Source organism: Pocillopora damicornis, chromosome 12 (genome assembly GCF_964200805.1).
Source record: "Pocillopora damicornis chromosome 12, jaPocDami1.2, whole genome shotgun sequence".
Lineage (NCBI taxonomy): Eukaryota > Metazoa > Cnidaria > Anthozoa > Scleractinia > Pocilloporidae > Pocillopora > Pocillopora damicornis.
In genome coordinates this window covers 18,687,176-18,710,491 of record NC_142681.1, presented here as the reverse complement: position 1 = coordinate 18,710,491, position 23,316 = coordinate 18,687,176, and the positions used below count along the sequence as shown (strand labels likewise).

The following is a 23,316-nucleotide window of genomic DNA, read 5'->3' as shown; positions in this document are numbered from 1 at the left end:
CCAAAGATAAATCTGTTCGGTTTTGTTTTAAGCTACTTTTTTTTGTGCAAGAAACAACAAACTTTACTGAATTACTACAAATATTAATTTTGTTAATTAATGAAGCCAAACTTCGCATATCAATTCTGGAATTATATTCAGAGGAGAATTTGATTTGATTACGATACTAACCGCTGTAGACGTCATCGCTCACGTGAACAACGAAGCTACTCGCCTCGTTTCCATATGGTGTTCGCCAGGGTTCGGAAAAACGTCGACTGCAATCGCCATAGGACATCGCCTCCAAGCGCAGGGCCTATTGGGATACTTCCTTTCGTTACGTGGCCTGAGGCTAAAAAGTGATCTAACGTCGAGATTTCTTGGATTGCTTACGAAACCTGCAACAGCATCGCAGCATTTGACAGCAGATGACGAACTTTGCTCAATTTTGGCTCAAATTACAAATCCCTTCGTTTTCATCCTTGATAATGCCGATGATTTTTTTGAAAGTGGCCTTCTGGACGTCAAAGAGGAAGTTGTTGATTTAATTGGAGAAATTCTCAATCGCAGCGATAAGGTTACGTTTCTTCTCACTACAAGGGAATCTTGTCAATTCTTAAATCTGCGTTTCAAAGGACACCATGCTTTAAGAATAAGAGAGCTGGATGAGCAATCCTCCCTAAACCTTGTTCAAGAGTTGCTTCCAGAAGCGAGCAAGTCTGATAGTATAAAAGTTAGGCAGACTTGCGGGAGTTTACCATTGGCCATGAAGTTGTTGTGTTCCTCCATTTCGGAGGATAGTACTGGAACATTGAGTGGGTCTGTTGACGTGTTCTTTAATACCACAAATAACATTCTGGAAATGTTGGACAACTCAGACTATCCCAGCAATCAAAGGTTGAAGTGTCTTTTCGACGCCTCTTTTCAGAGACTTTCCGTAAAGGAAAGAGAAGCACTGATCTCACTTTGCATTCTTCCCAACCACTTTGACCTACATGTCGCATCAGCTGTGTTACGAATGAAAACAATCCAGGCTGCCAGAATGCTGCAGATACTAGCGAAAATCCCTCATTGATTCTAGTTCCAAAGCTAAGAAATATTCCATCCATAAGCTGTTATTGTCATTTATACAGGAAAAAGGGGAAAACGAAATGAAAGAAATGGTTCTCAACGCTAAAGTGCGTTTTTTTGAACTGCATATTTCCCTTTTCGAGACGCTAACAGAAAAGTTCCTCACAGGACATTCCATGTCGGCTTTCCTTGAGTATTTTCAGAATGAGGAAAGTTTCGTTCAAAGTCTAATTGACGGTTGTCTGGAGGAAAGAAAAGTCAGTAAAGCTTGCAAGGTTTTGATTAAAGCTGAAATATATCTCTGCTTTCTTTACTGGCGAGATGACGGTATGATTGACATCATTTACCAAACAGCAATAAAGGCAGCCAATGCTCACAATTAGCTTAACTCTGTCCACAAACGACTGCTTCCGTCGAAAACGTATGGGAGCTTGGTTATGGGCGCAACTTAAGAGACGAAGAGGCTGCTGTCGGTGAATAAGCAAGTTCAGTTGTCTACCGTCATCCAAGACACACAATTGCAAGGAGAATTCTTGACTTACCAAGGATTGTACAAAATGTTTATCGGGAGAGTTGAAGAAGGAGTGAGACATTTAGAAGAAGCGCTTTCGTTAATGGAGACAACTCCAAAGCACAGAATCCTAAAGCTCATTATTCTCCAAGTTCTTGCTCTTTATCAAAGTTCCAAAAGGAACCCCGTTAAAGTGACTTGACTTTTACAAAAGAGCAGTAGATGAATGCAAAGCAATGGGAAACACGGGCTTAGTAGTAATTCCGGAGATCGATGAAACCAGGAGAGAAGAAGACAGGATACATCTAAACGAAACCAGACTGACCCATAACCAGGAACTTCAAACGTAAGTTGTCATTCTGGTGAGTCAAGCAGTAAAGAACATCTCCACTGATACAACCAACCAATTCTTTAGTAATTTACTGCTGCAAATACTGACGGAATCTGACTCTGCCATACCATCTGGTGCAACTGGTCGGTTCAACTTTCATTTCTCTGGAGTAAGACTGCTCATTAAATTAAAAAAGAACAAGAACCGTGTAATTCAAATAGGAGATATAGTGAATTTTCATACCGAGAAAATCCAAAAAAAAGTTGAGAAAAACATCAGTGCAACTTCCTCAAATAACAGCGAACGCACGAAAGCCAACCACGTAGAAGCCTTAGAATCAGAAAAGAGTGCACTGAATATCAGGTTAAAAGTCCTGGGGGAAGACCATTTACAAACCGCTTCCAGCTATCATTCATTAGCAGCTACACAACATTCACTTGGAGACTTTGTGTCAGCCCTTGAGTCAAACGAGCGTGCACTGAATATCAGGTTAAAGGTTTTGGATAAAGAACATCTACAAACCGCTCACAGCTATCATGAATTAGGACTTACTCAACATTCACTTGGAGACTTTGTGTCAGCCCTTGAGTCAAACAAGTGTGCACTGAATATCAGGTTAAAATTCCTGGGTAAAGAACATTTACAAACCGCTGACAGCTACCATTCATTAGCAGCTACTCAACATTCACTTGGAGACTTTGTGTCAGCCCTTGCGTCTGCCAAGCGTGCACTGAATATCAGGTTAAAAATCCTTGGCGAAGAACATTCACAAACCGCTGACAGCTATCATTTATTAGGAGTTACTCAACATTCACTTGAAGACTTTGTGTCAGCCCTTGAGTCAAACAAGCGTGCACTGAATATCAGGTTAAAAGTCCTGGGTGAAGAACATTCGCAAGCCGCTGCCAGCTATCATTCATTAGGACTTACTCAACATTCACTTGGAGACTTTGTGTCAGCCCTTGAGTCAAACAAGCGTGCACTGAATATCAGCTTAGATGTTCTGGGTGAAGAACATTCACAAACCGCTGACAGCTACCATTCATTAGGAGCTACTCAACATTCACTTGGAGACCTTGTGTCAGCCCTTGAGTCAGACAAGCGTGCATTGAATATCAGTTTAAAAGTCCTGGGTGAAGAACATTCACAAACCGCTGACAGCTATTATTCATTAGGAATTACTCAACATTTACTTGGAGACTTTGTGTCAGCCCTTGAGTCAAACAAGCGTTCATTGAATATCAGGTTAAAAGTCCTGGGTGAAGAACACTCACAAACCGCTGACAGCTATTATTCATTAGGAGCTACTCAACGTTCACTTGGAGACTTTGTGTCAGCCCTTGAGTCAGACAAGCGTGCACTGAATATCAGGTCAAGAGTCCTGGGTGAAGAACATTCACAAACCGCTGACGGCTATCATTCATTAGGAGCTTCTCAACTTTCACTTGGAGACTTTTTGTCGGCCTGTGAGTCAAAGAAGCGTGCACTGAATATCAGGTTAAAAGTCCTGGGTGAAGAACATTCAGAAACCGCTGACAGCTATTATTCATTAGGAATTACTCAACATTTACTTGGAGACTTTGTGTCAGCCCTTGAGTCAAACAAGCGTTCATTGAATATCAGGTTAAAAGTCCTGGGTGAAGAACACTCACAAACCGCTGACAGCTATTATTCATTAGGAGCTACTCAACGTTCACTTGGAGACTTTGTGTCAGCCCTTGAGTCAGACAAGCGTGCACTGAATATCAGGTCAAGAGTCCTGGGTGAAGAACATTCACAAACCGCTGACGGCTATCATTCATTAGGAGCTTCTCAACTTTCACTTGGAGACTTTTTGTCGGCCTGTGAGTCAAAGAAGCGTGCACTGAATATCAGGTTAAAAGTCCTGGTTGAAGAAAATTCAGAAACCGCTGACAGCTATCATTCATTAGGAGCTACGCAACATTTACTTGGAGACTTTGTGTCAGCCCTTCAGTCAGCCAAGTGTACACTTGACATCAGAATGAAGGTGCACGAACTGTTAACAGCCTGGTTACGGTGAATGAGTTAGAAACGTTGTTGTGAAGGAATTCATGATGAAATAAGAGAAAAGGGAACATTACAATTAAGTATTTTGATAAAAGTCAATTGAATACTCACACTAATATCAAGAGATCCCGATGTAGGTAATTTTTTCGAAGATGATATTTGAAAATTAGTAATACGATGTAACAAGACCTTAAAAAAGCTTTTTTTAGAAGTAACCAAAGGAAAGGATAGGACTCGTCATTTACAAAGCGCAGCAGTGAAAAGTAAAGGAAGGGTACAAAGCTTAGCGTTATATACATTGTTAAGTTGTTATCATAGAAATTGTTTCACTCGCCCTTTTTCTTCTTTTTTTCTTCATAGAGACTGTTGGTATATTTTTGAGTTTTTAGGATTTTTTTCGTGAAAAGACAAATTCATGGATATTTATATTCTTCACGTGTTGTAACTGTAGTTGTGAAAATTTGTACACGCATGAAATTCGTTTGTCAGTAGGTCTAAAGCTTCCACTGATATTTTATTTTCATGATATCAATTACTCCGTTCTTCTAGCATGGAGTTCTTTTGTAATACAGCTGCGCAAGAAGCGAATCTATCAGTTGATTGCATGCCTCAAACTCGAATTGAATGATTAAGTGAGCCTGTTATTTGATAGATTTTCGTATTGGACGGAGTTTCTGAAGTGACACAATTTATCTTTTAGCCTACCTTGACAAAGCTCTTCCTAATGACTTGAGTTAACAAAAGAAACTTGATGATTTTATTTAACCAGACAAAAATAGTCTCGATGGGGTTATGCGTACCAAAACAAGATTTCCCGCTTGTCGTAAAATCATAGCCAAAACTTGAGACATGGTCTTTTCTTTTTTTCAATCTGAAATATATTTTTGTAAATGAATGGTCTTCGCAACAAGAAATTGCTGAGCCAGACACTTTTAATCTTTGTTCAATTAAACACATTGTTAAGGACAACTTTTTATCCTTAATTTTCCTGGTTGTTTCGTTTGTAATTCAATAACTACGTCATAGACCTATTTGCAACACGTGATCAAAGTGAGAGAGCCAATGAGAGTGAGAGTCCACAGCAGCTACCATAGCAACCAATAGAACTGCTTCCAAATTTGGCCGAGTTCATAAACTGTGAACGTGACGAGTACAAATACAGTGACTTGAGATGCCCCTCGTGACGTCTAAATCCTCGTGGGCTCGGGCCACTCTGTAGAAAGAACAATGAATATGTTTAGTAAGGGACCGATCATCGTTTCTCACTTAGGAACTTAGGATGGGGGGGGGGGGGGGGGGTGTGTGAAGGTATAAGGTTCATAAGGTTGTGTCACAATAAAATTTACCTGATCCCCCCCATAATTTTAAATCATGGGGAGGGAGGGGGTAGTAAAGGAATTTGGTTTAGTCACGATAAAATTTACCCGATTCCCCCATACTGCTCTGTAATATTCTTATATACCGTTTTTCAATTGGCAGCTGATTGGCAGTCAATTTTTTATAGTCCCCCCCTCGTTTTTACTCTGTCAGTGACGACTGATACCACCGTACCTCCACTGAAAACCATGTGATCCCATCAAAATCCTCCACCCCTCCCCCTGGCGATTAAAAATGACTGTTCCCTAAAACGTTCAAAGTTTCAAGAAAACGTTTAGTCCTGAATATTTTCAATTCATTGTGTAATAAAAAATTTTTGGGTAGGGAGGGGAGGGAAGGGTGTCTATATAGCATTTTACAAGGATTACAAAATCGATTTGAACGACTTTCGTGAGTGTTTTCAGGTTCAACTGAGTCTATAAAACAGAATGAATATATTCTCCTCTCCTCGAGCGATGCACTTTCTTCTTGGGCATAACTTAAAGAAACTTTAAAAGTTTTAAACTCCTGTTCCAACTTGTCCAATGTCCTCCTGGTTTTGCCCTGTTTTCTATTCTAAGCTTTTGACATCTTTGCTAAATGTGATGGTTGTCTCTGACCATACTGCTGCCAGCTCGTTAACATGGCCAACTGTTGCATTCAACTTCTTCGTCACATTTTGAATCTGCTTGGTATATTTGTCGAACTTGCCAATTATTTGTTTAAAGTCCTTCTCATTGCCTGTTCCTTTGACAGCTGTAGAGACTTGGTTGCTGAGATTTTCTATGATTGCTGACTGGACTTTGATCAGGCTCGTCACAGTTTCAAGATTGTTTGAAAGCGCGTTAATCTGGTAAAAAAATGTAATGTTGTGAGCGTTCATTATCAAAATTGAAACCTGGACCCTAAAACCTGGACTCGGGGAACTTACGCATGGGAAAATGACCCCATACTGAGAACCGAAATGGAGGTAAAAAATGGTGGATATTTACCCAACTGTGAAGCGGTCAGGTAAATATCTACCATGCAGACTAATTTAATGTTAACAACTGGGTTGAAAACGTAAATTAGCCACCGTAAAGGGTAAAAAAGCTGACTTTTCTTCGTCAGAGCGATAGTTTGGTGTTTTTTTAGTGTTGTTAACACTAAATTACCTGCTATACTCTCCCACCGACGCAGCACCACAGTTTCTTTAGAAACTTAGCCCTTTATTCATTTACCATGCAGACTGTTTAGTACTTAATACACATTGGCTTATTTAGTACTTAATACACATTGGCTTATTTGTTCCCATGGAAAGCAAAAAAAAAAGAAGAACTTTAGAAGAAAAAAAACAAAGTAAATTTGCATCATATCATTGCTGAAGATAAAAAAGGGACTAAATATGATTTAGAAAGAGAAGTCAGTCGACACACCAATGGTTGGATAACTGAAGTGATAACCATTGTGTTCTCCCGACATAATCGATGCGTTATACATAACGTCTCATAAATGTTGGATATGTCACGTGCGCGTTTTTGAAAGGCTCGAAGTATGTCACGTGCGCATCTCGTAAGCTAAACGCGACGCGTTTAGACTTAATGTCCGGCTTTTAAGCGAAAATTCAGGGACATTTACCTCTTGGTAGATTGCGGCTGATATGCACGACACCCATTCAACTTGTTCATTTAATCGTGACATGACTCCAAAACGAAACTATTCAACAATGCTTTATTCAAAATTTAAAAATAATCTGCAAAGAAAACCCATCAAGTCTGACATGCCTTGGTGAGTCTTTTATGAAGAAGACAAAATGTTCAGTCATGAGGGAAATAACTTGACCGCAATAGTTTCGAATGTTTTCGATATTAGTCAATGAGATCTATTAATATCTCTGATGAAGGACAAACAAATTGGTGGAGTTGTTCTTTTATCAAACCCACCCGCGGCTCTTAGCACATCTCTCCAGTTCACTCGTTCCTGATCAGACAGAAATTTGGATTTCCAAAGACTCTACGACTGTTTAAGATGTGAAGGTAAGTAAATATATTTCACTTTGTTGGTCAAGGTCTGTTCTGGATGAGTAGAGCAACAAACTTTACTAAAAGCTGCTGTTTTCGTCAGCCTGAACTGATTATTCTTGGTCAGAGAAGTGTACATGCTCTTTCAAGTTTATGGTACTTGTACAGTTGTACAGTAACTAAGCTCTGAGCCACAGAAAGAAAATACTTTTACAGATCTTAAGCGAACTCAATAGTGATCAAAAGTATTTTTCAACGAAAGGCCGAAGGAAATGATCATGAATATCGTTGGCCCCCTTATCTCACGAAGTAAATCTCTCTTTTTCTGTTCATTAGTCATATTTCTAGATCTCGTGCAGCTCTGGTGATATCCCCTGCGATGATTTCCATCCTCGTTGAAGTTTGAGTTACAATTTCTAGTATCGACTAAGTACTGTGCATAAATTGCGCCACAGCAAAATCTTGTAAAGATATTGAAACGGTCTAGTGAACCCACCATGGAATTGAATATATTTTATGTTCCTGTTTGCGAAATGGAAGCGTCTTATGAAGAATTTTTCACACTCTTAGCTCGTCCCAATCTGAGCAGTACTTAACTCGATAAAAGTGATGAAAATTCAATCTTTCTTTTCTGAAGACAACACTTTTCAACGAGTGCGCCTGCAGCAAAATACTGCGCATCCAGTGCTGCGTCATAGTAGAGACATGTTGGCTTCACTCCGCTGATTAGCTATTGATCTGATTCACTGGAGCGGTTTTCAATCGAACGAAGAAAGTAATACTAGATTGCTATGCTCCCGCTTTACTTTGCTCTGTGATTTGGTTCGCATCCACGGTCTTGTAGTAAAAGTAGTCATCCTCTATATTATAGAGAATTCTTTACAAATGTCTACCGTTTGAAAGTAAATATGTTTTAGAAAGAGGAGTCAGTCGAATTACCAGCGGTTGTCTAACTGTTGCTTATCTTCAAAAGAAGTGTTAGTCATTGTGTTCTCTCGACATAATCGATGCGTGACAACGTGTGGATATGTATCGTGCACGTTTGTGGAAGGCTCGAAGTTTAACGCGAAGTGAGTTCCCACGTGGACATCTCGTTAGCTAAACGCGACACGTGAATTATCAACGTAGGTATTTGAGTCTGTTTGAATAGAACGCAAATGGGGTTTTTCTGATTACAACTATTCGTTTACTTGCTCTTGTTACGCTTTTTGGGCACGCTAAAACGAAATTGTTTACAAGCTCATTCAACAGAACAGCTCAAACTCTTTTTCTTTGCTTTCCTCTCCACTTGCCTTTCTACTGTCCCACCCTCATCATGTCACGTGAGTCCTACCGATACACTCAACCCTCCTCAGACCAAGCTGGATCAGCTTGGCTCATTTGTTCCCAATCTTAACTCACTTTGAGAACCGGTCAATATTCATCCCCAGCCACGGGGGAGGATTAGGGGAACACATGGTTTTCGGAGCAAAAAACTGGCGATTAGGAGGGGATAATAAGAATATTACAGAACCTTAGGAGATCATCTAATATCCTCCACTCACCCCCCCCTCCCTCATACCCCCCCGGTGATTAAAAAAATTACTGGTTCCTTAGATTAAAAAATCGGGAGTGTTATGAAACTGTTGTTGGTTTCTATGATTCAAAGTGCACTGATTGTCATATTTCAATATTTGTTTTTGTTGTCATACTTATCGGGTCGCAAACCTGACAATCTTCTGCCTCGCATCCCATAAAGTTTATGGATAGCTGGGTAACCTCTCGGAAGCGGCCTTTCAACGACATAAGGTTTACACTTGTAGCGTGGACCGGTGAGAGTCATTCTCGTAAGCTTTTAATGCTTCAGTTATGGAATCCTTTTCATTTCTTTCCGGGATATCCGCTTACCAGAGCCTACAATGGTCCAAACAGAACAATGCCAAAAGACCCACTTTCATTTAATTGGGCCCAAGCCAAAAGAACTGGGTCGATTACTGTAAGTCGAGGGATGTTAGTAAACTGTTGCGTCAAATACACAATAGTAAGTAAAAGAGTTTTTTTCAGTCATAATTCTTTTCGGAAGGGAAGGGGGGGGGGATAGGAGAGGATTTTAGGAGGGTCACATGGTTTGTTCCTTTTCGTCACCAAGAGAACATAACAAAATTAAGGAATATTGACGATACGAATCCTAATCCTTTCCTTCTAAAGTAATCATGCTCTTCACATGTGATATGTTCATGCATGTCTTACTATTAATTCAAAGTTGAATGTCAATCGAACACCTTCCTCTGCCAATCCCCTCTGCTACAGGCACTGAACCATTCCCCACTCACGTGGAAAGTTAACCAGCCGAGCTGGAACAGGTCTGAGCGCCAAATAATCCATACCATGCGAGACAAGCTGCTTCAAAAAAGGCTGAAAACGGCCTCTTCGAGGATGCCCTTTTTGCTCAAAGATCAAATGCAAAGTTCACAACCTACCCTCCCCACCTCTGAGGTTTGGACACATGCATTACAGCAACCCACCCTCCTAATGACTAATCCCTGTTTGACGATAAGCTGTCCTGCGTTTTTTTAAGAGCGCTTAGACTTAATGTCCACCTTCAAGCGAAAACTCAGGGACTGCCGTGTCTTGGTAAATTTAGGCTGATATGCACGACAACCATTCAACTTGTTCATTTGATCATGACATAACGCCAAAACGAAACTATGCAACAATGCTTTATTCAAAATTTAAAAACAATCTACAAAGAACAGCCATTAAGTCTGACATACCTTCGTGAGTCTTTTATGAAGAAGACAAAACGTTCAGTCATGAGGGAAATAATTTGACCGCAATAGTTTCGAATGTTTTCTGCATTATCAATGAGATCTATTAAAATCTCTGATAAAAGACAAACACATTAATGGAGTTGTTCTTTTATCAAACCCACGACGAGGCTCCTAACACATTTCTGCAGTACACTCGTTCCTGATTGAACAGAAATTTGGATATCCAAAGACTCTGCGACTGTGTGAACGTAAGTAAATATGTTTCACTTTGTCAGGCAAAGCATTTTTGGACGAGTAGGGCGATAAAAGCTTCTAAAAGCTGCTGTTTTCGTCAGCCTGGACTGATTATTCTCGGACAGAGAAGTTTATATGCTTTTTCAAGTTTACTGCGGTACTTGTTCAGTTACTAAGTTATGAACCGCAGAAAGACGATATTTAACAGATCTTGAGGGAACTCAATAGTGATCAAAAGTATTTCGCAACGAAAAGGTCGAAGGAAACGATCATGAATATCGTTGGTTACCCAAATCTCACGCGTTTAATCTCTCTTTTTCTGGTGTACTAAGTACTGTTGCAGAGATTGCGCCATAATAAAATCTTGTAAAGATATTGAAACGGTCTAGTAAACCCACCATGGAATTGAATATATTTTGTGTTTCTGTTTGCGACATGGAGGCGTCTTATGGAAAAATTTTCATATTTTTAACTCGTCCTAATTTGAGCAGTACTTAACTCGATAAAAGTGATGAAAATTCAATCTTACTTTTCTGAAATCAAAACTTTTCAACGGATGCGCCTACGGCAAAATACCGGGAACCCAGTGCTGCGTCATAGTAGAGACATGTCGGCTTCACTCAGCTGATAAGCTATTGATATGATTTTACTTGAGCGGTTTTCAATTGAGTGTTGAAAATAATCCAAAATAACCATGCTCCCGCTTTACTTTGCTCTGTGACTGGTGCAGAAAACTCTCACCATCCTCTAAACGAAACAGGTTCAAAACTTGACCAATTGCATCTTAGTCAATACCGTTTTTTCGCGCTCCAGGTAGTATGCTTGTTTCTACTTCGAGATCTCATTGGCTGCTTATGATGTTTTCCATTGTTTTCAGTGATTGATTTTGATGAGTTTGGCTTTGACTTTACTACAATCAATACTTTACCTCCTCCGTGTCAAACGTCACTGGAGCTGCCTCAACCCTTTACACCCTAACATCATAATGCATATTCTCCATACTGTTCTCTGTACATTTCCTGAGTTTTAACAAGGAGAATTTGTAAAACCATCACGAGCTTCGTTAGTTTCTGATAATTTCCTTTATTCTCGTGGCTTAAAGATTTGATTGAAGGGAAGGATTGTAAAGAGAAATTAGAACCTTGTCACTCTTAGGGATTTAAGGGTTAAAGCGCCACTAGATTTGTTTTTTGTTTATTTGTACTAGGCGGCCATCTCGATTGCTCGCGTTCACGTTCACAGTCTTGAAGTAAAAATAATCATCCTCTTCATTGTACAGAATTCTATATAAATATCTACTGTTTGAGAATAAATATGGCTTTGAAAGAGAACTCGGTCGAAACACCAGTTGGCTTATCTTGAAAAGAAGTGATAACCATTGTGTTCTCTCGGCGTAATCGATGCGTGACCTATAAGGTGTGAAACAAGCTGGATATGTCACGTGCGCGTTTGTGAAAGGCTCGAAGTTATAGGCGAAGTGAGTTCTCACGTGTAGCTAAACGCGACGCATGAATCGTCAGCGTATGTATTTGAGCATGTTTGAAGAATGCAGAATACAGAATTTGTTCTTTGTTCCATGCTTGTGACAAGATGAAAAAAATCTTTCTTTATTCATTTGTCATGTAAAGTAAGATACTAAGTCGCGAGAAAAACATTGTGACCTCTGTTTGCTTAAATTCGAATGCCTCTGGCGTTAGTCATGAGTCGCTTCATCCAATGCCGTTTCTCTTTAGGCGGTGTTCTCTGCTGCGTATTTCAAGTATTTGACTCGTTACCAAGACTGAGAGATTTCTTTAGTTCCGAACGACGTCGGACTCTTAATTGTAAAGGTGAGTAAATAAATTCCCTTTTGTTGCCTGTTACTTGCCCAATCAGAATAGTAAATTGATAAACCGACCATTTTCCCTCGCTCGCCATGCGGCGTATTCAGCTTAAATTTTGAAAGTTAATTAGGAGATGCGCCTAAATATCAACGACCTGAGAGACAGAGAAGTATTCCTTCACATCTTAGGCCAAAAATAAAAGCTAATCGTTAACATTTTATTTGAAGCAGCCAGACGATTCATTTCTCTCTTAAAGGGGATTGTGAGGTATTTACTAAAGTGACTCAGATGGTGAGGCTCCGCCCATTAGACAGACCTTATCCAGGCTGCAGATTTTTTAACGGATTGTGAAATCTGTCGGTTTGATATTCAAAAGTAGGCTTAAAAGGGGTACAAATGTTTTGTGGATAGTGTACGAAAAGGATGCCTTTTCTACAGTTGTAAAAGTGAGTAAGGGGTTGGACCTCGTCGGGAACCTTCTCATCTAGAACTTCTTAGAGCACCACCTACCTTGATACCGCCAAGAGCAGTTTCCTGGAGGTATTGCATCCTTACCACTTTTTTCCTCGAACAGTTTACATTGTCGTTGAAGCCAGACCCTGCGGAAGTTGTCATACACAAGAGAAGAATTAATTCTCGCTACCGATTGTTCACTTCGACAGAGGCGAGAGAAGGTAAGTTATTTCTGCGTTTTCAGTCTGGATCACATGTTTGTTGGGTCAATGCTGTCCAAACTATAAAACGTTTGAGAACTGTTGGACCTCAAAGTGTAGTTTACCCGTATAGAACGTTTACTTCGTTAGTAACCTACCCTTTCCTTCGGTTGTCGATGCCGTAAGTGGCCTTTACCGAGCCTAAGTTTTAGCAAATTTTGCTTCTTACACTAATACGCTGTTGTTTCACTCCTTCGTAGTGAAAGCTGTTGTGAACGAGAAGAGAAGTTCACTCCGATTCAGACAAGAAAAGGTGAGACATCTTTGCGCTTTGTCTGGGCAACCTATGTGCACGTTTGTCGGATATTACTTTAAAAAATGCTGTGGGAAATTAATAGCATTTGAGAAGCGAAGCAGTCGACGGTTCGCCCGAAAGTAGTGGAAGCAGCTTGAACAAAAACCTAAAGTGCCGCTCTCGGTAAGAGCGGTCCTCTGGACTTCTCGTTGGAAAAAAAATTTTCTTTAATGATTTTACGCTATTATGGACCACAACGGTTTTGAGCGACAAACTCAAGATTTCCCTGCGATTATTAAAATCAACTGGACAAACCCAGCTTTATGTATTGCGTGACGTGTTATGCTAATTTTTCCCTTGTCGTATAACCTGTTTCGCGGGTTGTAAAAAGTGAAATTATCTTTCTGGTATTCTACGACAGAAATCAGGGCTGAAATGCCCGCAGCTACTACAATCTTTGCTTTCCATGAATCAAGTAAACATTTTAAAAGAGTAAATTCTCAGTAAAATGTAAAATTCCTCAGTCCATTTTAATAAATTTCGATTCTAATTCAATGTAGAAGATAAACAAACGAAGTTTGAACGGTGAAGAGGAGATCTTAGTCAATTTTCAGAATTATGCAAAAATTCTTTGACACGAGCGCAATTTAGCAAACACATGGATTTGCGTTGTTTTTAAGATGTTGCTGCATGAAAGTTAGAGATATACCCGCGGGTTTGAGGCAATCGGTGATCTAATTGATGTATAAACTATGCACCGATATGCTTTTTTAGCCCGATTAACGCCTGCAATTTGAGAATTCTTTCGTTCAAAACGGTGAACTTTTGATATGAAAATTAAGGTCGAAGAGAAGGGTCTCTGATCACGCTGGTATAAAAAATTTCAGGTGAAGTTTCCATATTTTGTCTGTGAACTAACTGAATACATCTTGTAACTTGTAGCAAGATTCAATTCCGTGAGCTATATTATCGCAGTTACTGCGCGCTGGACAAAATCTGTGAAATTTACACTATTGATCGCTGTCCACACGGGTGGTCTAGCAACGTTACTTACTCCCTTTCTTAAAAAAAAATTTTAAAAAAAATTTTTTTAACGGGAAGTCGAGAGGACCGCTTTCAGCGAGAGCGGCACTCTTATTTCCTTCTGCGCTTCCGAGACTGTCAAGGAGACAGTAAGCTCTCTGTTTCCAAGAGGAGCTCTACAGGCTAATTTTTTTTAGGGTAATTTAGTATTATCGACTGAGTTGATAACGTAAATTGGCCACCGGAAAGAGTTTAAAAGCTGATGTTTCGAGTGTTAGCCAATCGCTCCGACTAAGGGTTAACGCTCTAAACGTCAGCTTTTAAACACTTTGAGGTGACCAATTTACGTTATCAACTCAGTTAATAGTGCTAAATTACCCTGATATACTCTCCCACCGATGCAGCACGACAGTTTCTTTAGAAATTAGCCCCCTTAGTTTTTTTTTTCGTTGTTCTCTTATGTAGGGGTCAAGTTAAGGGCTGAGAAAATTTACAGTGATGCGAGAAATTAGTATTGCTTTCAATCGCTGAGTAATTACTTTACCATTAGCGGTGAAAGACATTCTCCTTCCTAAACTCAGAGCCATCCTCGATTAAATCCTTTTAGGTATCTCTAAAAAACTCCTTTTTATAACTGGCTTCGCTGCAACCCCCAGTGTACCAAATTTTAGTGAGGAAGTCCCTTTCTCAATTAGAACTGTTTTCTTACAGACCCCAGGGAAATCTCTCCGAATGTACTGAGATCATCGTTGCTCGTCATAACAAGGTAACAGTAATGACTCTACAGCCGTTTACAAACGAACAGTTAAATTACTTCAAGTTCGCTTCTGTCGTGATTAATGAATTTCCAAAGATATTACGTCAAGCCTTCAAAACTAGGTGGGACAACACCTTTGGACATCTTCCTGGTTTCCAGCCCTGGGATGACTCCCTTGCCGTGCGGAATCTGTTCCTTGCCACAGAGGGTGGATCAACTAAAGTCCCTACTAATCTTCCGTATGATACCTGGGATTGTACTGCCTTGTTCCAAGCCACCATCTTCGCAAAGTCCTTTTCTATGCCAGACGGCAGAGGACATCAGAGAACACTCAGCTACTTGTTCGTGAGACCCCATGGACTCCCTCCCGGAGGTTTCCATACTTCTGTGATCAGCTCAACTGGGAACGATGCTGAGTCATTTACTTTGGCAATCGATCAACTGCGACTTTTAAGAAATGCGTTCTGCCACTCACCGAGCTCCGAGATCTCAAAAGCAACATTCGACATGTACATCCAACTAACCAAAGACGCGTTCCAAGCCCTTGGTGTCTCATCCAGCTGTGTGAATACAATTGGAAGTTTAACTGAGGCAGATTTCCCAATAGAAAAAGTCCGCAAGCTCGAGGATGAGATCAGAAAAGAGGGTCAGGCTGAAAATGCGTTCCTCAAAGACCGAGTAGAAAATAAGCTGATGAGTATGATGTCTGATAACGCAGAAGCAAACCAGGAGCGGCGGGATGAGGCAGAACGGACAGTGACAGAGATAAAAGAAGGGTTCCGACAGCTGAAAATGCAAAATGAAGAACAGAAAGAACAAACTTTGGAGTCGGTGGAAAGAGCTATCAGGTCTCATAATGCGCAATCGAAGCGAGCAAGAGAAGAAGAAACAGCACACGTAGCCAAAGAGAGGAAGGAGGACATTCAGCGGTTGGAGAATCAGTTTCAAAGGCACAATGAGGAGCTTAAAGAAACTTTCAGGTCTAACATCGAGCAATCAAACCAAGCAAGAGAGAAAGATGCAGCATCAGCAGCTCAAGAAAGAAAAGAGTTGAGAAAACAGTTGGAGTTGGCAACATCATCTGTACCCCAACAAGAAATGAGTCAGAAACTTTCTGAATTGAACCAAAAGATTGATGATATCACCATAAAGACCACGAAACAAGGTAATAGGCCTGCTATTGTTTGTCTTAAAGACTACTTCTTTTCGCAGGAACAACAAGATAATGTTTTTTTGCGATTGTTATCTATTAAGGGGAGAACTACCAGATAGTCTTCAAGAAAGCAGTCAGAAACTTTGAAGGCCACTCTTCCTATAACAATAAATTTTGTTCATTAATAAAGCCAAACTTCTCACATTAATTCTGAAATTATATTCAGAGGAGAATTTGTCTAGAAGTATTACGATACTAACCGCCGTAGAATACTGTACTTTGCATTTGCACATATGTTCATCTTCCGAACTAAAGTCTGTCATTTTGTCGCAGAGTTTAAGCCCACTCTACCAAAATCAAATCTTCCCTCAATGGTTCCTCACTTCACTGGGCGCGAGGAGGAATGCAACGACGTTATTGCTCACGTGACCAATGAAGCCACTCGCCTCGTTTCCATATGGGGCTCGTCAGGGTTCGGAAAAACGTCGACTGCAATCGCCATAGGACATCGCCTCCAAGCGCAAGGCCTGCCGGTATACTTTATTTCGTTACGTGGCCTAAGGTTAAAGAGTGATCTAACGTCGAGATTTCTTGGACTGTTTACGCATTCTGCGACAGCATCCCAGCGTTTGACAGCAGATGACGAACTTTGCTCAATTTTGGCTCAAATTGCAAATCCCTTCGTTTTCATCCTTGATAATGCCGATGATCTTTTTGAAAGTGGCCTTTCGAACGTCAAAGAGGAAGTTGTTGATTTAATTGGAGAAATTCTCAATTGCAGCCATAAGGTAACGTTTCTTCTCACCACAAGGGAATCTTGTCAATTCTTAAATCTGCGCTTCAAAGGACACAATGCTTTAAGAATTAGAGAGCTGGATGAGCAATCCTCTTCAAAACTTGTTCAAGAACTGCTTCCAGAAGCGAGTAAGTCTGATTGTATAAAAGTTAGGCAGATCTGCGGGAGTGTACCATTGGCCATGAAGTTGTTGTGTTCCTCCATTTCGGGGGATGCTACCAGAACATCAAGTGGGTCTGTTGACATGTTCTTGAGTACCACATATAACATTCTGGAAATGTTGGACAACCCAGACTATCCCAACAATCAGAGGTTGAAGTATCTTTTTGACGCCTCTTTTCAGAGACTTTCCGTAAAGGAAAGAGAAGCACTGATCTCACTTTGCATTCTTCCCAACCATTTTGACCTACATGTCGCATCAGCTGTGTTAGGAATGAAAACAATTCAACACGCTGCTAGAATGCTGCAGATACTCCAGCGAAAATCTCTCATTGATTCTAGTTCCAAGGCCGAGAAATATTCCATCCATAAGCTGTTATTGTCATTTATACAGGAAAGAGGGGAAAACGAAATGAAAGAAATGGTTCTCAACGCTAAAGTGCGTTTTTTGGAACTGTATATTTCCCTCTTCGAGACGCTAACTGAAAAGTTCCTCACAGGACGTTCCATGTCGGCTTTCCTTGAGTTTTTTCAGAATGAGGAAAGTTTCGTTCAAAGTCTAATTGACGGTTGCCTGGAGGAAAGAACAGTCAGTAAAGTTTGCGAGGTTTTGATCAAAGCTGAAATGTATCTCTGCTTTCTTTATCGGCGAGATTACGCTATGATTGACATCATTTACGAAACGGCAATAAAGGCAGCTTATGATCACCATTGGCTTAACTCTGTCCACAAACGACTGCTTCTGTCGAAAACGTATAGTAGCTTGTTTATGGGCAAAACTGAAGAAACGAAGAGGCTGCTTTCGGCGAATAAGCAAGTTCAGTTGCCTCCTATCATTCGAGACACTTAATTGCGAGGAGAAATCTTGACTTACCAAGGATTGTACAAACTTTTTAACGGGAGATTTAAAAAAGGAGTGAGATATTTCAAAGAAGCACTTTCGTCATTAGAGACCACTCCAAAGCACAGAATCCTAAAGCTCATTATTCTTCAAGTTCTTGCTCTTTATCAAAGTTCCAAAAAGAACCCATTAAAGTCACTTGACCTTTACAAAAAAGCAGTAGATGAATGCAAAGCAGTGGGAGACACGGGCTTAGTAGTAATTCCGGAGATCGATGAAACCAGGAGAGAAGAAGACAGGATACATCTAAACAAAACCAGACTGACCCATAATCAGCCACTTCAAACCGAAGTTGTCATTCTCGTGAGTCAAGCAGTAAAGAACATCTCCACTGATGAAACCAAGCAATTCTTTTGTAATTTACTGCTGCAAATACTGACAGAATCTGACTCTGCCATACCAACTGGTGCAACAGGTCGGTTCCATTTTCATATATCTGGAGTAGGATTGCTCATCAAATTAAAAGGGAAAATGGACCGTGCAATTTATAAAGAAGATATAGTGAATTTTCATCCCGAAAAGATCCAAACAAAACCTGAGAAAAACATTAGTGCAACTTCCTAAAATAACAGCGAACGCACGACAGCCAACAACGTAGAAGTCTTGGAATCAGAGAAGCGTGCACTGAATATCAGGTTAAAAGTCCTGGGTGAAGAACATTCACAAACCGCTCACAGCTATCATGAATTAGGAGAAACTCAACATTCACTTGGAGACTTTGTGTCAGCCCTTGAGTCAACCAAGCGCGCACTGAATATCAGGTTAAAAGTCCTGGGTGAAGAACATTCACAAACCGCTGACAGCTATCGTTCATTAGGAGTTACTCAACATTCACTTGGAGACTTTGTGTCAGCCCTTGAGTCAATCAAGCGTGCACTGAATATCAGGTTAAAAGTCCTGGGTGAAGAACATTCACAAACCGCTCACAGCTATCATGAATTAGGAGTTACTCAACATTCACTTGGAGACTTTGTGTCAGCCCTTGAGTCAAAGAAGCGTGCACTGAATATCAGCTTGAAAGTCCTGGGTGAGGAACATTCACAAACCGCTGACAGCTATCGTTCATTAGGAGTTACTCAACATTCACTTGGAGACTTTGTGTCAGCCCTTGAGTCAATCAAGCGTGCACTGAATATCAGGTTAAAAGTCCTGGGTGAAGAACATTCACAAACCGCTGACAACTATTATGAATTAGGAGTTACTCAACATTCACTTGGAGACTTTGTGTCAGCCCTTGAGTCAATCAAGCGTGCACTGAATATCAGGTTAAAAGTCCTGGGTGAAGAACATTCACAAACCGCTCACAGCTATCATGAATTAGGAGTTACTCAACATTCACTTGGAGACTTTGTGTCAGCCCTTGAGTCAAAGAAGCGTGCACTGAATATCAGCTTGAAAGTCCTGGGTGAGGAACATTCACAAACCGCTGACAGCTATCGTTCATTAGGAGTTACTCAACATTCACTTGGAGACTTTGTGTCAGCCCTTGAGTCAATCAAGCGTGCACTGAATATCAGGTTAAAAGTCCTGGGTGAAGAACATTCACAAACCGCTGACAACTATTATGAATTAGGAGTTACTCAACATTCACTTGGAGACTTTGTGTCAGCCCTTGAGTCAAAGAAGCTTGCACTGAATATCAGGTTAAAAGTCCTGGGTGAAGAACATTCACAAACCGCTGACAGCTATCATTCATTAGGAGCTTCTCAACATTCACTTGGAGACTTTTTGTCGGCCTGTGAGTCAAAGAAGCTTGCACTGAATATCAGGTTAAAAGTCCTAGGTGAAGAACATTCGCAAACCGCTCACAGCTATCATTCATTAGGAGCTACGCAACATTTACTTGGAGACTTTGTGTCAGCCCTTCAGTCGGCCAAGTGTGCACGTGATATCAGAATGAAGGTGCATGGTGAAGAGGATCCACGAACTGTTAACAGCCTGGTTAAGGTGAAGGAGTTAGAAAAGTTGTTGTGAAGGAATTCATGATGAAAGGAGAGAAAAGGGAACAGTACAATTAAGTATTTTGATAAAAGTCATTTATATATTCATACTAACATCAAGAGGTCCTGGTGCAGGTAATTTTTCGAAGGTGATAGTTGAAAATTTGTAATACGATGTAGCAAGACCTTAAAAGTCTTTTTTATAAATAACCAAAGGAAAGGATAGGACTCGTCATTTTCAAGACGCAGCAGTGAAAAGTTAAGGAAGGGCACAAAGCTAAAACGTTATATAGATTATTAAGTTGTTATCATAGAAACTCTTTTACTTGCCCTTTTCTTCCTAGAGACTGTTGGTATATTTTTGAGTTTTTAGGATCTTTTGTGAAAATACATATTTAGATAGATAGATAGATAGACGTTTATTAATAATACCTTAATAGCAGCTGGAAGCTGAATTACAAAGGTGTACAAATTATATAATAGAACTATACAATAAAATCAAACCTAAAAGGGAACTAATTTACATATGGGCCCATATACAATTGTAATAGATGTCATTTAAAATGTCTTGCGCTTGCTGGAATGAAAGTATCTCTAAACCGATTTGTTTTAAAGGAAACTCTAAATGGTCTGCGTCGTCGTAACTCCCTAAGTTGATCCCGGTTGTCGAAAGGCAGTAAGTGGTACAAACAATCCAAGGGATTGGAGACGATGTTGTTAAAGAATTTTAAGCAAAGGTCTTCCCTCCGATCCCTTAGGGTTTTCAGCTCTGCCATCTGAAGCACTTCTCTATAATGATTATCATAACCGTATATAATTTTCAAGGCTCTCTTTTGGACCCGCTCTAAACTTAAGCTCAAATAATCGGGGAGACTATAATGGTAGACCTGACATCCATAAAGTAAGACGGATTGAATGCAAGCAACATAAAAATTCACTAATTCTGGTGATGGTACCTTAGCTCGCTTTAACTGAGTTAAAAAGTAAAGGCGCTTAGCGGCCTTTTTAATCATCTCAGTAACGTGAGTGTTCCACTTGAGGTTGTCTTGAAAATACACACCCAGTAATTTCACGACACTAACGGCGCTAACCTTAGAGCCATTAATTTCTATGAGATCGTAGGAAGGAGGGGAGCGCACGAAGGAAACTCTTAGCTCATTACATTTTTTCGGATGAAGTTGAAACGAGTTAAGTGTTGACCAGGTAGCTACTTCGTTTATCATAGACTGAGCATTGCTAGGACCACCCTTGCTTATGATTTCATACACTGTCGTGTCATCTACATATTTTATACAATCACTGGCTGATGGTACTTTCAAATCATTTATCATAACCAAGAATAGCCACGGTCCCAATTTTGTTCCCTGCGGTACTCCTGCTCGAACCGATCCCCACTCTGAGAGACAATCATGTGCAAGTTTGACCCTTTGTTTCCTATCTTTAAGAAAGGCTATTATCCAATTAATGATGTAAGGGTTGATGTTGTAGGTCGAGAGTTTCGATAGCAAGAGGCTGTGATCTATCAGATCGAAGGCTTTTCTATAGTCCAACGCAAAGATCCGCACGGTGTTCCCCGTTCCGTCTGTTGCTTGCGCCCAATTGTGCATCAGGTTTATCAATGCATGCGCAGTGGAGGATCCTGGAATACACCCAAATTGATCGGGTTCCAGGCGTTTCAGAAGTGCTGGTTTCACATGTTCATGGACGACGTAGTGCTCGGCAATTTTGGACAACGTTGGTGTCAGTGAAATAGGTCTCAAATCTTTCGCCGCATCCTCAACTATCTTTGTTTTGGGAAGAGGGGTGATGTTTGCACATTTCCAAAAGTCCGGTAAAGTCCCTTGACTAATCGAGGAATTGATGATACAACGAAGAGGTTGAGCGAGCTCAGGAGCGAAATCACGCAAGACCCAGTTTGGGATATTATCTGGGCCCCCAGCTTTGGAGGAGCTGACCGTACTAAGGCATTTGAAAGTAGCTTCCAGTGAAATAATGGGAGTTTTAAAACCCTCAGTGCTCACAGTTTCGATATTATCTAAAAGTGGGTCAAACGAAGCTTGAGGTTCTAGCAGAGCTGTGTTGATTTCATTAGCCAAGATCTTAAGGTTGATTGAGGTAGCTGGTTTACTTGCTAGGAGCTGATTTGCGACACTTGTAGATGTTTTGTTCATTCCACATAACCGCCTACATTCGGACCACCACATTTTAGGATTGTTTTCGGTCAAAACGCTGACTTTAGTGTTGTAATAAGAGCGTTTGCAGAGCTTCCGTTCCCTGTTTACTTTGTTCCGGTAGTAGTGGAACAATGGTTTGTTGTCTTGGTAATATGCTCTTTGACGGTGTGCTATAAGTGCCTTGAGTTTGGGTGAAATCCATGGTGCGTCGTTTCGGTGGAACTTAACTCGCTTTTTGGGAAGGATAGAATCTAGCCCTATGTGAATTAGGTCACTGAAGTGAGCATACTGTTCTTGGACGCTATCTATAGTGTCGATTAATGACCAGTCGACCCCCGTCATATAACGACCAAAAGCCTGTTTGGACTCAGCGTTAACAGCACGTGTAGTAACCGTTCTGTTTGCAGGAATATTGGCCTTCGATCTAATTTTTGGAAACAAACCAACAGTACAATGATCGGATAGTCCGAAGGGCGGGAATGGAGAAGGTTTCTCGTAGTGTTCTGTAAGATTAGTTAGCACTTTGTCGAGTGTACGATCCCCTCTTGTTGGAAAATGGACGACTTGCGTGAGGCGGAACTGCTTAATAACTGGTGAAACATTCGCCCTGTTCCAGTCGCCAGCGAGAATTATACCTGCGCCAGGGATATCACTCTCTATCCTAGAGAGAGAATCCATCATGTAATCAAGGAGGGGCTCATCTTTGGCAGGCGGTGGAGGATGGTATACTGTACCAATGATAAGGCAGCTATAACCCCGGGGCAATCGGTTAGGCGTGATTTTGGCCCACAAAACCTCAGGGCCCTCGGGGTCAGGAAACTCATAGTCCCGTAGAATTGAGAATTTGATGGAATCTTTTACATATAGAGCCACACCCCCATGTAGCTTGTGGGTCCTATCTTTGCGTATGATGTTGTAGCCACTAATGTCAACTACGCTGTCGTCAATAGAATCTTTCAGCCATGTCTCCGTTATACAACAAAGATCAAACTCGTGGGTGTTCAAAAAAATACGAAGTTCGTCTATTTTTGGTGCCAAACTCATTACATTAGACACAGCTATTGACGGTACGAACTGCAAGGTGTTTTTCCTTGCGTCGATGTTTCTCTTAGGCTTGATAATAGCCAGATTATTAAAATTGACGGCTCTTTCTTCTGTGTAACGGCTCGAGGAAACACGCGTAGTTACTCTCACGGGAATTGTTGAAAGCCTCGGTAAAGCGTGATTATTGAACCGTAAAGATTCATTCAAGATGGAAGAGTTATAGCAATTAACAGTTCTTGGTCTTGTGTAACTACTGGAGATGGCGCGTGTGGTTGTTCTCACGGGAATTACTGAAAGCCCCGGTAAGGTGTGATTGTTCGACTGTGAATAATTATTCA

General features: G+C 40.7%; 1 protein-coding gene and 2 pseudogenes across 3 annotated transcripts in view; 2 read left to right on the top strand and 1 right to left on the bottom strand.

Moving 5' to 3' along the window:
* Nucleotides 1-23,316, top strand: part of LOC113686754 (uncharacterized) — a 74,503-nt gene that overhangs the window by 1,007 nt on the left and 50,180 nt on the right. Inside the window, exons 1-2 of one of the 2 annotated variants that reach the window (XM_089189025.1) lie at nt 12,061-12,089; nt 12,658-12,757. The exons of the other annotated variant lie outside the window; for it this stretch is intronic. The gene's annotated coding sequence lies outside the window, so the exon portion shown is untranslated. Of the gene's footprint in view, nt 1-12,060; nt 12,090-12,657; nt 12,758-23,316 lie in introns of those variants that run through there. 2 annotated transcript variants of the gene reach the window in all.
* On the bottom strand, nt 4,949-6,956 carry LOC149036846 (uncharacterized; annotated as a pseudogene).
* On the top strand, nt 12,049-19,981 carry LOC149036845 (uncharacterized; annotated as a pseudogene). Its single transcript, XR_016181530.1, has 5 exons — nt 12,049-12,089; nt 12,658-12,757; nt 12,997-13,049; nt 14,766-15,976; nt 16,298-19,981. The product of XR_016181530.1 is annotated as an uncharacterized LOC149036845 (transcript).